Source organism: Bombus affinis, chromosome 7 (genome assembly GCF_024516045.1).
Source record: "Bombus affinis isolate iyBomAffi1 chromosome 7, iyBomAffi1.2, whole genome shotgun sequence".
NCBI lineage: Eukaryota > Metazoa > Arthropoda > Insecta > Hymenoptera > Apidae > Bombus > Bombus affinis.
The window spans coordinates 8,807,420-8,822,623 of NC_066350.1; the positions used below are offsets into that span (position 1 = coordinate 8,807,420).

The following is a 15,204-nucleotide window of genomic DNA, read 5'->3' on the forward strand; positions in this document are numbered from 1 at the left end:
GTTAGACCGTAAACCAAGAGAAAAGAATCCACCGGCTTGTCGAAAGATGCGAGCGAAGGGATGGTCTTCGTCTTTCAGAGAATAGTCGTGTCGTTTCTGCTTGCTTCGGTATTATTTTCTAACAGCACGTCTCGCGTCTTAGCGTTCGCAAGTAGTACCTGCCACCGTGGGTCGATCGTTCAGCGTAGTGTATTGCTAAATTTACGATAGTAGATTCTCTGGGCGGCGGATATGAAAATTTGTGGCCTATCGCGTTCAGCGGCGCGCATCGCGTTGCAATCGTTAGTCGGGCTGAGCTCGTATAAAGCTGCATATCAGCTTAAGGGGTAAAGCTAACTCGATTAGTCGCATTATTGGTATCGGATAATATGCAGCGCAGGGGTTCCTGCGCTACCGGGGCATATTAGTAACAGAATCCGTACAACGCTGCCCCGTTTGATATTACCTACCTTACCGCGAGCAAGACGGGTGTGTTGCGTTTTCTTACCGAGCACACGATCGACCGCCCTACCGTCTCGTATAAGTACTTACTCTTATACACTAGTGCACAAAAGTATCCGGAAATATCGACCGATTCGTAACAACAGTATTGTGAACTTTGCCAAAGCGTACAATTGTATCATGAATTAGTTGTTAGAAGCAACACGTACTACCATCTTATGGGATCATCAAGTTATAAGTCTAAATTATTTGTACAAAAATATAGCGATAATGTATCTTATTATTTCTTGTATATACTACTATGTTTATACATTTGCCATTTATATTCGCGATTTAATAGCAAAATTATAGACAATAAAATGATATCGTAATCGATATATCTTTTACAAGCGTATCTTCGTAAATCTTGTTTGTATTTTGTATGTTGCGTGAATCGAAAACTTCAGGATGGCTATATAGCCACGAGATGCAATGTCTCGTTACTGTGTCTCTTAATAAAAAATTAATTTAAATTCTTTTGTACCCATAAAAATGTAGCAATTAGTGCTTCGAATGATTAATTCATCATTCAATTTGTACACTTGAGTCAAATTTAAATACTGTCCCTACAAATCGATCAAAGTAAGTTTCTGGATACTTATGAATGGTAGTGTACTTACATACTCCAATCTCGTACACGTACGCGTCTATACGTATACCTCGTAAATCGAACGTTTACGCCCGGAGAAACGTATTGCCAGCATCGAGACGTCTCGGAAAAAATATCATCCTTGTAAACTGTTCTCGTCGTGGCTTTTATTCGCCGCTCCGATGCCTGACAAATTTCTACCATTAAGACCGTCCCACCTACTCGGTCGGTCGGCGATTTTTATTTGTTCGACCGTGTTCTTAAAATATTCCTAGCTTAAGAGAATTAAACGTTACAACGGTGGACGGTGGACGAGATATCTATCGAGAAACGGACAGAAAGAGAGAGAGAGAGAGAGAGATTTCTTTTTAAAAATAGAATCTTTCCTCGAGATCATCGAAGAAGACGAAACACCACGTGTGGCTGCACCCGGGGACAGGATCAACTTCGAAATGGTTTATTTCCGGCGGATGTGGGAAGAGGGACGCGTCCCTACGCCTTCTTCTTCGATTTCTTAAACTTTCGTAGTCATCGATGAATTTCAAGAGTTCGATAATCGTTCTTTTCGTTGAATTCGAGGGTGCGTGTATCTCGCACGTACGTGGTTATATCGGGGAAGAACGTGTTCCTTTATGTTAGCTATCATCGTGATCCGGAACGAGCGAGAAGGATGCCGCACTCAAGAGGGCACACGCAAACGATCTGCACGCAGTCAGCTGAAGGTGTGTACAGTGGTTCATGAGAGTATTTGAACACTGATCGCTAGACTGCAAATGCAATTCGATACGTTCATAAGAATAATTGGAGAAATGAAGTCAAAAATGAAATTTGTTCCGTTTATTAAAGTCTGTGCTAAACATCTTGTAATTTCTATATATATTTTCACATTTATTTGAAATTTGATCGGCACGATCATGATAGACGGGTTTAATTAAGGTGTCAATGAAATTTCGAAACGTTTCGTATAATACACGTGGATAATACGTTCATAAAAGATGGCTACAAGTGTTCGAATACTTTCGCGAGCCACGGTATATACAGCGAGGTCGCGTGCTGACACCGACAACTTCCCTAACGCGCAGACCTTAAGTCTGTGGCGAGAAGCCCCGTGTTTACGGTATCCCGTTTCTTTCTCGTTTACCGTCTTCGCGCCCTATACGCGAATTTGTTGTGTGCGCCGCGTCACCACCCATCAACCAACCCTTCGTTTGCTTCTACTCGTGCACCTTCATCTTCATCTTCATCTTCATCCTTATCGGCCAGGCAATCGCGATCACAACCAATTCGCTCGACCTTCCAACGGATAGAGTTCGTCAATTTAGTCTCGTTACTTTCGTGATTTATCTCGCGTTCGTGGTAACCGATGTTTGCGAGGTTCGAGCGTATTCGTCGTGTTTGATCAGTCTCGAAGAAAGGGAACTGGGTTTACGAACGATGGCTAATTGCTCTTTATACGCTACCTCGTGATTTTATGGCAGAGCAGCACACAATTGAAAAGAGCGTGGAAACTGAGCAGTTCGCTCGAGGTTCCAACTTGTTTACCTACAAATTTGTTTCGCTGGCTCGGCGACCAATTTTCAAAGAGAACCGCACGCGTGTGTATGCACGCTCCTGGCACGAGTCTCGAGAATAAGCTTCAGTTGTTCCATGAATACCTTCTAATATGATAGAATATTAATTGAATTCGGTAATGAAAAGAGACTTTAGCTTCGTTAGTACGTGGCGAGTCGGGATTTGTCTGGTTTCGTTTGGTTTCTTCTTGGTTCGAGGGGAACTTCGGCTCCAGAGATATTCTACGATACACAATTAGCACGAATACGCAAATAGCAAACTTTTTATTTCCATGAAATCCATAACCAGAAGACGGTAGCTGTGTACATTCGCGCCATTCGATACGAACGGAACGTTCAGGAAACGGGTTTTCTCAAATTTCGTTTGTGAGAAGAACGGCTCCAATGACCGACACAACCATGTCGTGATCGTCAAATGTGTGTTATCGCAAAGGCAGAGCCAGTCCAGGCTAACGTATTTCAAAACCGTCATGAGCAAAAATGTATGTCACGTGTTCACCAGAATATTTCCTAGTAATGCAAAGGACATTCCTTGGTTAATAGCGTGTACGTTCAATAAATCGTCCATTAAATTATCACGTTTCTTGTGGTCTCTCTAAAGAGAAATCGAATAATTCCAAAACTAATTCTTTCGTTAGATGAAGATCGATCTTGTATCGGCAAGCTTATTAAGATATGCTTTTTAATGCGTGAAAAGGCAACGGAGAAAGCTATTCAAGAAATCATTTTACAGTTGGCTTCGTTCTTAGTAGGTCAGTTATAACGCAGAATTTATACCATTACCACGATCGAATTGCCACTGATAGTGGGAAAAAGGAAGAACAAAAATATATCGATATCCTATTCGACGAGAATGTTAGATAGGATGTATAAACCTTATTTTATTTCATATGATCGTACTAGTAACAAATTGAAGTACCGTCGAACGATAACCTGTTCCATATTTCAAGAAAATATCGCTTAAATCCGAGGTCGCTGGACTCGATTATACTCTTGGAATACTTCCATCGTTAAAGTAGGAACAGCCAGAGCGCATCTGTCTACGTAAATATGGTTACGCGATGCTGTTTGACATAGCAACGTCAACAACACCCTGGAAGCTTTTACAGGCCAATATGTCACCTCCCTCTCGCTTTCTCACGTATCTCGTCGCGCTGAACGAAACAGAGTTTACGGACTCGCAGCGACCGCGCACTTTATTATAAACACACCTTTACGCGGCCGCCACTTCTCTAAGCCGCCTTTAAGCTTCGTAGACTGGTGGGACCACCTCGGTAGCAGTTCCACAACATCGATTCAACGCGTTACGTCGCGATTTATGCACGGTGTTGCGTTTCATTCGATTTATTCGTACTAAACCGCCCGCGAAACTACTTCTTAGCGGGATCGTATACTTTCTGCGTGTGGACGCGTCAAACATACAAATTTAATCCTTTGTATTCGATAGAGAATAAAATTCGATACTCGAGACATCGAGAGGAGAATCGAATTTACATTAATTCTTAAGATGTAATCGAGAATCGTAATCTTAAATTATAATCGAGAATCGTATAATCTTAAATTATAATTGAGAATCGTAATCTAAAATTATAATCGAGAAAAATGAAGCAAAATGGAATGTCAGGTCCGCTTCGACGTACGACCACAAAAAGTTAATGGATCGAAGATCCTCTTGCTGCAAATTCAATAACTCGCCGATCCAGTTCAATGGAATATCGAAGTTCTATAGAAATCCATGCATCGCATGTTCTGTGTGGAGAACGCAGTTGAATCGATACAACCTTCCTGCAAAATCGATGTTACCGCGTGCAATAATGTATTGGCAATAATTTCTCGGAGGCATATTTGATATTCAAGCCGCGATGAATATTCTCTCACGGAATAAACGGAAGGTTAAAGAAGCATATAAAGTTATTCCACGAATTTGATCGGGACATTGCGTGACTGCAGATGTTCCTGAAAAGGTTGCTATAGTAGGCAGTATATAATAAGCCGTACACGAGGATCATCTTTGATCTCGTGTTTAGGTTATAGCGTCCTCGATAATTGGATTAATTAGCGCTTTTTGTCGAGGCAATCCCTGTAATCTATCGAAGAGGTTCTTCTCGAAACGACTCGCCTTCGAAGGGATCAAACTGGTATCGAGTATCGATTCACGTGGGAAGTTGCCCTTTTTGCATCGAAACCTACGAACCAAGAATTTCCTCGCGAAAATTATAATATCGTTTAATTATTTATCGACCGATTGGCATATATGACAGCACATTACGGCTGTTTCTTATTAACAGATTATCTATTAAGCTTTGCATATGCCTGAATGTTTCAAGGTTTTTCATACTAACATCGACTCTAAAAGACTCTATATATTATGATATATATTCTATAGAACATACGAGAGATAAGATTGTTATTTCAAAATACTTATTTTGTAAGAGTAAAATTAAATAGAGTAGAAAATAGTAATCTTGCTTGAGAGAAGATGAAACGCAGGAACGGTTAGGCGGGAAAAATTAGTATGCTAATGGCTTTCTATCTGGATATATTTAATAGACGTCTAAAGAATAGGGAATTTTCCACAGTTATATAAAAGAACTGTATCCATTTTGCATTCCTGAATAGCAATCTTCCGACTATTCTCACGAAAGCACTCTCAGCAAGCAGTCGTAGTAAGCATCTTGAGAAGAAACTATAACGCTAGTGCTAGTTGTACAAGGCACTCGTATACCCACCCTCGAGTTCAGCGTTCAATTGTAGAAATAGATCGTAAAATTGTTTCCAAACCGATAATCGCGATAGTCTCTCAAATGGATGAACATCTTTGGTCGATATCCCGAACAGTGGATAATCAGTACGAGAATGCAAGGCGAAAATTCGTCCGCCCGAGTAGACGTTTCTCGCCTCCCCCAGAAGCCGGAGAATGATTTTCTTCCAACTTCGTACGCAATCCCATATATGCGAGCGACGATTGTATTATCCCAGTAGTTAATGCTATTTCGCGAGGTGAGTTTGACGAGTTTACGACGCGATTCTACGAGGGTACAAAACGGATGGACGGACGGTTCGCGACCGACCGTCCCGTCGCCCTCTCGCAGCTCCGCCATTCTTGATTTATGCTCGACGTTACCTTTGCCAACGGATTTACATCCTGATATTTATTATTCGCAATATTATCGCGCGCGCCTTTATTGCGTTAGTCGAAAAGCTTCGAACGCCAACTTTACCATCCGAGAACAGCTCCTCCCAGCCTTCTTTTTCTCCCCTTTCGTTCAACTGTGTGTCTCGCGTTAGCGATGCCTGTGGCCGTGTCACGTTCGACGCGATCTTTCGAAACGCGTACCACCTTTTATCTTTAGCCTCGTCTTAAATGGCACATCGGTCTCGTAAAAATCACGATCACTCTCTAACCAGCGAGAAACGATAGCTTCCAATTATACACCCTTGTATTTCGCACGCCATTGTCAAAGACATTAGCCTGACACAACCGACTCTATGGTGCGAACTTCTTCCTTTCACTGCGTGTGCGCTTCGTACGTTCAACGGTCTTTTCCTTTTTGAACGCTGGGTACTTGGCAGATCGAAGATCACATCGATGTAAGCCAATGATTAATTAAATTAAAAGTTTACTTTTTCCTACGATAGGTTTTCATGACTTAAAGGAGAGGATCAATTTTCTACGATAATCAATGGAAAACGCTATTCCATGGTAATTAGTAGGGGATGGATTTACACTGTGATTTTCAATCCACTTGTCAAAGCTCCGAATTAAGAAGAGAAATAATTTCAAACAACCCTTACGCACAGCCTCATATGCCGTAATTTGAAGACGTCCTTTACATCGATATAATAAACGTAGTTAGCCTAGGTGAAGCTCGAGGCGTTTTCACTGAAAATTCTTCGGTATCAGAGCCCGCCTTCCGCGAAGGAAGGCCAGACCCGTGCGAAATAGTTGTTTTGTCGAAGCTCGTGTATCATTAAATTAACGTTAAATGAACGGTTATGCGGAGGCGTAATTTCGACCAGGCTGAAGTTCCGTGTATATCCGAGCAACCGGTAAGCCTGGACCGATTATTCATTCAAGCAACCAAAAGAGCCACTGTCGGCTCCCGTTCCTTCCAACGGACACGCGATCGCCTATCGTCATCGTCGCGTCGATCCTCCTTTTGCTTCCCAGTGACCTTGCATCACGCTAACCACCTCGTACCGTGATCTTTCTGCTGTCTTTCGATCCAGCACAAGTATCTAGTCACCCTGTTATCGATGATATAGCATTTCCATTGATCATTTTCACGCAAACTTATCCGATTAATGGATGTTAATTACTTGACACATACATAGCTTGTGATATATTTTTTTAAATATTGTAGCTTCCCATCTTTATGGATTTGTGGCGGCACTCGACAAACCAAATACCATAACTCGACACTAACTAGTGTCGGACAACGGCGACGCAGTGGTTAGCGCCTTAGATTACGATCGTTCGGTTACCCGGGTTTGAATCCCGGCGACCGGAGTCCGATTTTTCTTCTACACAACTAAATTAGGAGGAAAATCAGCAGTACTCCAGCAGCGACATCTATAGCCCCTAGCGACAATTACTTTGGACGAGGACCAGCGACAGTCATCACGGAGTTGGTACACCTCAGATTCAACCTATAGCTACGTCTCATAAAAAATATCATATGCCTACCGAGTATGTAAATAATAATTTAGGAGAAAATATTTTACTAATTTTTCCTCGTGAAGTTAAATATCTTTTATATAAGATACTCGTTCGAATTTTTGGCAATGCGGTTAGAGAAATCAGTTTCGAACCAAGTACATCAGAAATGAAAATAATTCTACGTAACAATGCGTGTTTCTAACAGATAATTAACCCGATACTAGGCGAAAGGCTTAAATAACTTTTATAAAACGATTAATTACCTGTTGGTAGATTCGTCGATGGTTCTACACGAAAATTATAGAAATTATAGAAAAGTACAAATTAGAAGATTATGAAAATATCAACGATGGACCCATCCTATTGCGGGAGCTGTACACTCGTTAAATTTATTACCATCAGAAGAGTTGTGCAACTTCCGTGATCGATCGTGAGATACGCGTTTCAATCGGTCGTAAATAACGCGTGCATTCTGCCTGAAAATGTTTTTTCGTTCCAAATCGTCGATCGCAGCGCAAGGAAATTGAAGGTGGTGAACATCTATTAAAATACATCTGTCGCTGAATCGATCGATAAACGTTAACGACACGGAAACCACTCGTTCTTCCGGAATCGTATTGCAATTGAAAGTTAACCGCACCGGTTAATTTGCAATTTTTTCCACAAAATTACGAGCCTCGCCGTGTTCTTTCCTTGATTACAACACGCTATACAAGAGGCAGCTATGTCAAATTGAAGCGAACGTAGAACGATTTCGAAGCACTTGGTAGTAGATAAGCAAATGAGTAGGCACGCGCTTCTGTTCTAACGCTACCACGCTCCAAGGTCAAGGCTGTTTCTTTCCAAGAGCATCTGGTATAATCTCGTGCTGCGGTTCTTCTCGAAAAACTCATAGGATGACTGCGTTGGGTATGTTTGGAGATACAGTCCCGGCGATAAATAAACTCTCGATGCGTTCGTAGTCATCGACTCGAATCGAAGGTAGAGAAAAACTTGGAGAAACAGGATAAATTGGTGTTATTTTAGTCGTCTAAGCTTCTACAGCTTAATATTCAATCCAGAATTTTGTATAGAATTATCAAGCTTGTCGTGTATTAAAATGACACTATTGGCTTCTAGTATAATGGGGAAAGTATAGGAGGATGTCGTGTTTTATTTCGGCAAGAACAAATTCGAAAAATAGAGAAACGATTTGGATTATTTGAGTCCGCAAGCAGGCATTATGTAAGAGTTAGTAATAAAATAAACAATAAAATAACTTGTAGAAAATTATATACACGTGCTACTGATTTATGATAATTACAATCACGAATACTAGCATCGGTTGAATAAACTTTTCACCCTTTGGATACAAGTTATACCTATCTTTGTTAGAGAATTATGGCTGTCAATGTACAATGCACAATGTGCATATATTTCATCGATATATTTCATCGTTTATTACGTCTAACCAACAACGAATCGAATAGCCTATTTTCAAACGTAGGTCTCGTAAAAATTCTTCACAACCGAGTTTAATGATTAGCCGAATCCAAATATTACACCGACTCAAATAACTCTACATTATCGTCCAGTTACGAATTGAAAATCTAGTTAAGCGGCCGGGTAGTAATCTCGCGACTGCCTCCGAAAATGTTTTCCGGTGAGTCGAGTGGAAAATGTTGCCTGTCGACGATGTTCTTCTTATCGGAGAATGTGTCTCAGATAAACGGAAAAAATTACAGCGGGAACACTTAAGAACCGGACAGCCGGTCTTACGTATCTCTTTCTTTCCTCCTGGACTTTCGGTTTCTACTCTTGAAAGTGTAATCGAGAGAATTCAACGTGCGTCCTTTTTTTCTTCGTTCAAGGTCTCGTATCAAAGAACACGCGTTCGAGTTGTTGCAGAGATTTAATAAATTGTTTAATAAAATGTTCTCTTGTCAAGCGCCAGGCCCTGATTTCGACGTTGAATCCCAGAGCAAGAGCATGGATATAGGCCTCGTGGGTGTTCGTTAAAAATTCCTCCGATATCCGATGTCGTTGGCATTATTTCAGAACGCTCGTCGTCCTGGTCGTCTTGGGGTCGCCACGGCAATCGATCTTACTTTCCGCCCGACAGCATTTTTATTTTATTTTCGTGCCGATGATAAATGCGCAGATTACGCGCTCGCCCTGGCCACGATGGTGTATCACTGTTAAATAGCTCTTCGCCTTGTGTTTTATTTTCTTAGCCGCTATACGGTTGTTACGGGCGAGATGTTACACGCGTATTTACACGCTGTTTTCGGCTAGAAACGAGCTTCGTAAAACAATACGTGGCGGTACGTTGCAAGAACTCACATCTGTATTAAATATTTGCCACTATTACGATAGAGAAGATTGTGCGCGGTGAAAATCGGTTGGACCGTATTCGGCGAAGCGTCGAAAACAATGGACAAGTCCGACACGCTGTAGGTGGAGTGTAAGCTCGTCGAGTTCCTCGAATAGTTTTCCATAAATTCGTTCTATTCTCGCGAGCGGCGACCGAGGAGTCCACAGGCATCTCGGTTATTCTAGGTTATGGTCTAAGACAGACGGTTTCGCGGAAGGAAAATCGGGGATTAGGACGGAGAAGACATGGAGAAAGAAACGATGAGCGAGAAAGCCGATCATATGGTCGACAGATGGTGACCTCCCGGTTCGTTGACAATAGATTTTCGGAATTTTCCGTACATTTGAACCGAAGGACAGTTTCTCCGAGTGCCTGTTTTGCCGCGTTAACGAATTCCTCTTTAATTACGCCTTTTTTTTCCCCCGAAGGAATCCTCTGATCCTTTATTTTTTATATTTATAAATCACGTTGTTCAGTGAGTCATACAGTGGTCATAAATACTCGACGTTGCTCAGCAATATCAAATAAAAATTCTGTTAGTAGATAAAAAAATTGTTGATAATATTAATTTGTTTTTCGTATTCCTTGCTTTTTTATGGTTCCTGATCTAATGTTCAAAATGGGCTACTTTACTCGTCTATAAATAATAAATAATATTTCAAAATGTACAAATCTGTTTACCTTCGATCCCATAATCTCCTTTAGGAAATATCTCTTTTCTTCGTGCATTCCGAGATAAAACGTAAAATTCACGATGTCTCTGTGTAATATCTCGAGTATGGTTTTCCTGTCGCCATCGTAATCGGCAATTCGTGATATATGCGAACGACGTTGGGTCAGATAAGACAAGGGTGGTCAGAACTGGGTAAAACTTTCGTATCGTTCTAATGGACATTCCGTGCGTGCCCTTGGGAATCTTACTTTCTATCCCTGCCACTTCTACCAAACCTAAGCGCAGGCACGTCCATCGCTAAAGCAAACAACCCAACAATCGCGATTTCTCGATAAACTGAGGAAACATCGATGGAAAATATCGGTATTGCAGGAACGAAGAGTCAATTGACTGTGACTCAGCGGTTGGGCATACTTCCTATAGAAACTGTTGGTCAGAGCGCAATTAGTCCTTCAGGTAGCCAAGGGTCTCGAAAAAGAATCTCAAGGTCTGCGAGAATGAAAACGTTTCGGGTACGGTCACTGAAAACTGACGCCAAGGTTTGCGCGGTTCCTTTTTTTGGTACCGTTTCGTCTGTAGGATATACACGTAAAGGATAGCTCAGTACTCGTGTTTAAATCCGTACTGGAATTCAAGGTGGTGGAACTTGTAAGTTTTCTATGCCGTTGGTCGTCTAGCTGGATGAGTTAATGGACCGTAAAATCGCATCGTAGTCTGTCGCTTTTCTTTGCGTTTGTTCAGCGCCATCCCTTAGGCCACGTGGTCTTGTCAAGTCTGTTCGTGCATTTCAAATTATCGCCAATAATTTCTGAAAGTTCAGCCACATACGAACGAACGATCTTCGGGTTCTTAGGAGACGTTATAAATAAAGCTCGGATAACAAGTAACGGACTCGAGAGGATGATGATATCCAATAAATTAATTGGAAATTCGAATTCGTCACTGTCGAAGTGAGATGCGCCGACCAAATAACGTTCGACGTGGAACGATGCTAAATATCCGAGCGACCAGCGTTTCGCGAACGCTATTTATCGAGTCTGGTCGGCGCGGCGGCTCTCTCCGAAAAGATCGAAGACGCGTGGGAGGCTCTCGCGTCGCTCGATCTCTTGTTGTTGTGCACGCACGAGAAATCGGATCGAGAGATGGTGATACAGAAATACCGAATAGTTGTCTAAAAGTGTGTGACGGACGGACAGCTGGCCGTCATTAAAACCCCATTAGCAAGGAGCTCCCCTCTGGACCACGTAACGCAGCCCCCAAGTTCTAACAATATCTTCCACGACGCTCCGCCACCACCCACGCTATTAATATTGCTCTATACCCTCCCCCTTTGGCGGCCAAAGCAGCACACCCGCCCCCTCGAACTCTGCCCCGGCTCAGCTTTAACCCTCTCTCCTCTACCGCGGAATTCGCATCAACTCTCAGCTCTTGGATTTAGATGACAATTATTACTCCCTAACAGTCTCTACCTTAACCTTCTTCGCGTATGTCATCCTTAATGCTCGGATGTTTCTCGCTGTTGCAACAATTTACTCGAGCTAGGAGCCAGTTACAATTATTTTAAGATCGTTTACCTGCCGGTGGCGACTCGCTCGAAATATTTGATTCGTTAAAAGGCAATCGCGATTTCTTGTAAACGTTTCGACGACTAGATTTTTGATGTCGTTTCTTCGTTCTCTCTGTAAATCATCGGCGCATTTACATACGACCGTGATACGAAAATAAATCTTACGCGGTATCGTGGGTCAGTCCGGTAGAAATTCCGCGCGAAATAAAGACGCTTCTTATTCGACGACCCTGATCGATCAATCTACTTCTTTCAGCACCTTGGCTGACGAAAAAAAATAAAAGACCAACGTCCGCCGGCTCGACTGTGCGACTCGCTATCCGTCAAAGCGTGGTTCGCCGGAAGCCGGGCATATGTGGGTCAAGTTCGAAATAACTATACGGCACCAGAAGCCTCTTCTCTATGCGCCCCGTTTGTCGTGCTATCCGTGTTTACTTTGACCAAGTACATACGCGGGTATTTCACGCCAATTTTCACGTTTCATGGACCCAAAAGCGTATGAATTTTTCCGCGACTAACATGCTGCTTCGTCGAATTCAATCAAATTAACTAAAATTTTCCTCCAATAAACGGAGTTTCGCATTACGCCGTTGGCCATGTTTATTAAGATTATTCGTTACATTTGCTGAAAATCTCGAGCAAATTTTCCTTCGATTAATACTTTACATTGGAGGACGTATAAGCGAAGTAACAGATCTTACGCATCATCTATAATCATTTCTATTTCCACTTATACATATTTGTCGTGGAAAATATTTCCATATAAATCCATATAAATCTTGCCCATATAAACAGAAATCTCTTCGGAAAAAATGTTACTTTTTTGTCATCGGAAGCAAAAATATACGAGTATCGGAAACTCTTTGGAATTAAATGATTGTTCAGAATGTATAGGGAACGATAGCGAAATAAAGGGATTAGGGGTTCGAATTTTAGCAAAGCTTGGACGTACAATTTGTCGAACGGTGGTTTCCCGCCCGGCGTCCAGGCGCAAAAAATGGCAAAAGGGTCGAAAAGCAGGAGAAAGCGCTTTCGAACAATAAGAGGGAGATGGGACGAGTGTCGAGGACGCCCTTTCTCGCGTTTGCTCGCTCCAAGACCGAAATAAACGTTTGCTCTCGACCTCTCCTGCTCGCTCCATCGACGGACTTTTGGTGGCCGTGCGTGGCGAACAGGAGGAGGGCAGAAACAAGAGGGAGAAAGAGAAAGAGATCGGTGCTTGCCTTCGGTCTTTGTAGCGGCAGATCAAACTCGGCGGGTCATTAATTAAATCTGGCGGAGCAGCCATCGTCCGTCCGTCTTTCCGCCGCGTCTCCGATTTACTTTACACGAAATACGCCACGGTTATAAATATGGCTCTCGCGATGGGGACCCTTTTCCCCGAACTTGATCTTGCGGACCGCCCTCGGAGTCAGGGATATAGTATAAGCTCTCCCTGACGTGCCCGCCGATCGGGACAGCTTTTCTCGCGACTCACAAAGCTCCAAACGCGACACCGTCTTTGCCCGAACAATTGGACGGACGCCCCTCTATATCGCGTTGTCCTGTCAGCTCGCTTCTTCTCTTCTGTCTTAGTTTCTTTGCTTCTCGACTTACATGCTGACAACGTGATCTCCTATCTGTAGGGAGATTTGCGCGAAAATTTGGCGGTCGGGATAGGCGTACATTCTTAGAACGCAAGACGAATTATTTTTATTTCGAAATATCTTTTGCTGTTCTTTTTTTCTTTCGATATAATTTTGTTGGATATCCTGTGCTCGTATTGGAAGACTCAAAAGTTCCGTTTCTTTTGGAAACCGATCTTTACTAAGAGCTTACGTGATAATTCCATTTGTAGATAGATTTGTGGGAAGATTTGGTGATCGAAATACGTATCTGTTTTTGCCATGCCTTCTTTCGTTCTTATCTTTTCATCCTTCCTTGTTGTGTTTTAACGATAACGTTGAGTCTCCTGTTTTGCATTCGTTCGAAAGAATTGTTTTCTTTTGAAAACACCCGGCAAGGTTCATCTTCTGGTAGTCTAAAGGTCGATTTGTATAAAAATTCAACGATTCGTAACGTCCACTTATCATTGTCGCACTGGTTAAAGTTCCTTTTATCTGTATTCGTTTATTTCACGATTTTATTTACCGCGTTTCGATACGATTACGTTGAATCTCTTGTTCTGAAAGGATCGCTCCCTTTGGAAGCACCCCCTGCCAAGGGCCAGCGAGGTTGCATAAGCGTAGATTGATAAAAATAATTCCTGCCTGCCGTGAGAGGTTCGAGATCTCGAATCTGGCAAACACGTGGAACCAAGATACTCGTAGAGGCCACATAGACTGTACTCACGGCTACTTAACGAATCTGGTCATTTCGCTTCTTACTTTCGATCCTTCCTGAACGAGTATTGCGCTCGAATTAACGTAACGTTGGTCCCTGCGGAAAGGTCGTCAAAAATGCGAACGTTTCAGGTACGAGGATCGCGAGCATGTTACCCGACAAGGTGTCCCGTAGGAAGCTTCACCTAAATAGACAGGTTTGATCGATGCGCCTTCCCGGCGATATTGATAAATAAAGGCGATTACAGCGATGACGATTCCGATGGTCAATGAATTTATATACCTGACAAAAGCCCTGGCTGAGCCGATAAATCAGTCCCCTCTTCCCCTTAAGTTATTCTCTCCTCCCCGACACGATGGTGACCGCCAGGGGTAATCTCTCAATCTAAATCGATCGATCTGCCAAAACGACTCCGATTCGGAGCTGTTTATCATCGACCACTTATGAATTTGCTTCACGAACGCACGAGTACACGGGTAACTCGTTGCGTACGTACACAACGAGAAGATCTGGTGATGAAGCCGTGATCTCTACGTGGGAGCACCGCAGGGGGTCCGAACGGAACTCGTGTAGATACTTAAACTTTCGTTTTTATTGCGCGTTCGATGAACGCCGGGGTCATTCATTAAATCGTTGCACTCTTCCAACGCTTTGCTCACCTACGCGCGCCATCGTGTGTGGGTAAACGGCGCTTTGCGTAAAAGCTCTTTGAGTTATTGCATCAAACGTTTGCTCGAATCCATCCTCGTTTTATATAGCTCGTGTTTCTACGTTTCTTCCTCCTCTTGCATTTGCACGCTCGTCTTTGCATGCTGAGAAACGATACAAAAGTAATATCAATAAACGTGAGTCAAAGTTTGTACGCTTTTATACGTTCAAGATTTCCGTGATAGCTACGATTCGTTTAATTTCCCTTCTTGCTATCACGCTCATATCGCTAACAGGAAGATTGACTATTTTATGTCGATAATATTGACGAACTGTTTGAA

General features: G+C 42.5%; 1 protein-coding gene across 11 annotated transcripts in view; it reads left to right on the forward strand.

The window, feature by feature from the left end:
- Positions 1–15,204, forward strand: part of LOC126918888 (protein dead ringer) — a 135,680-nt gene that overhangs the window by 18,774 nt on the left and 101,702 nt on the right. The window lies entirely within an intron of this gene.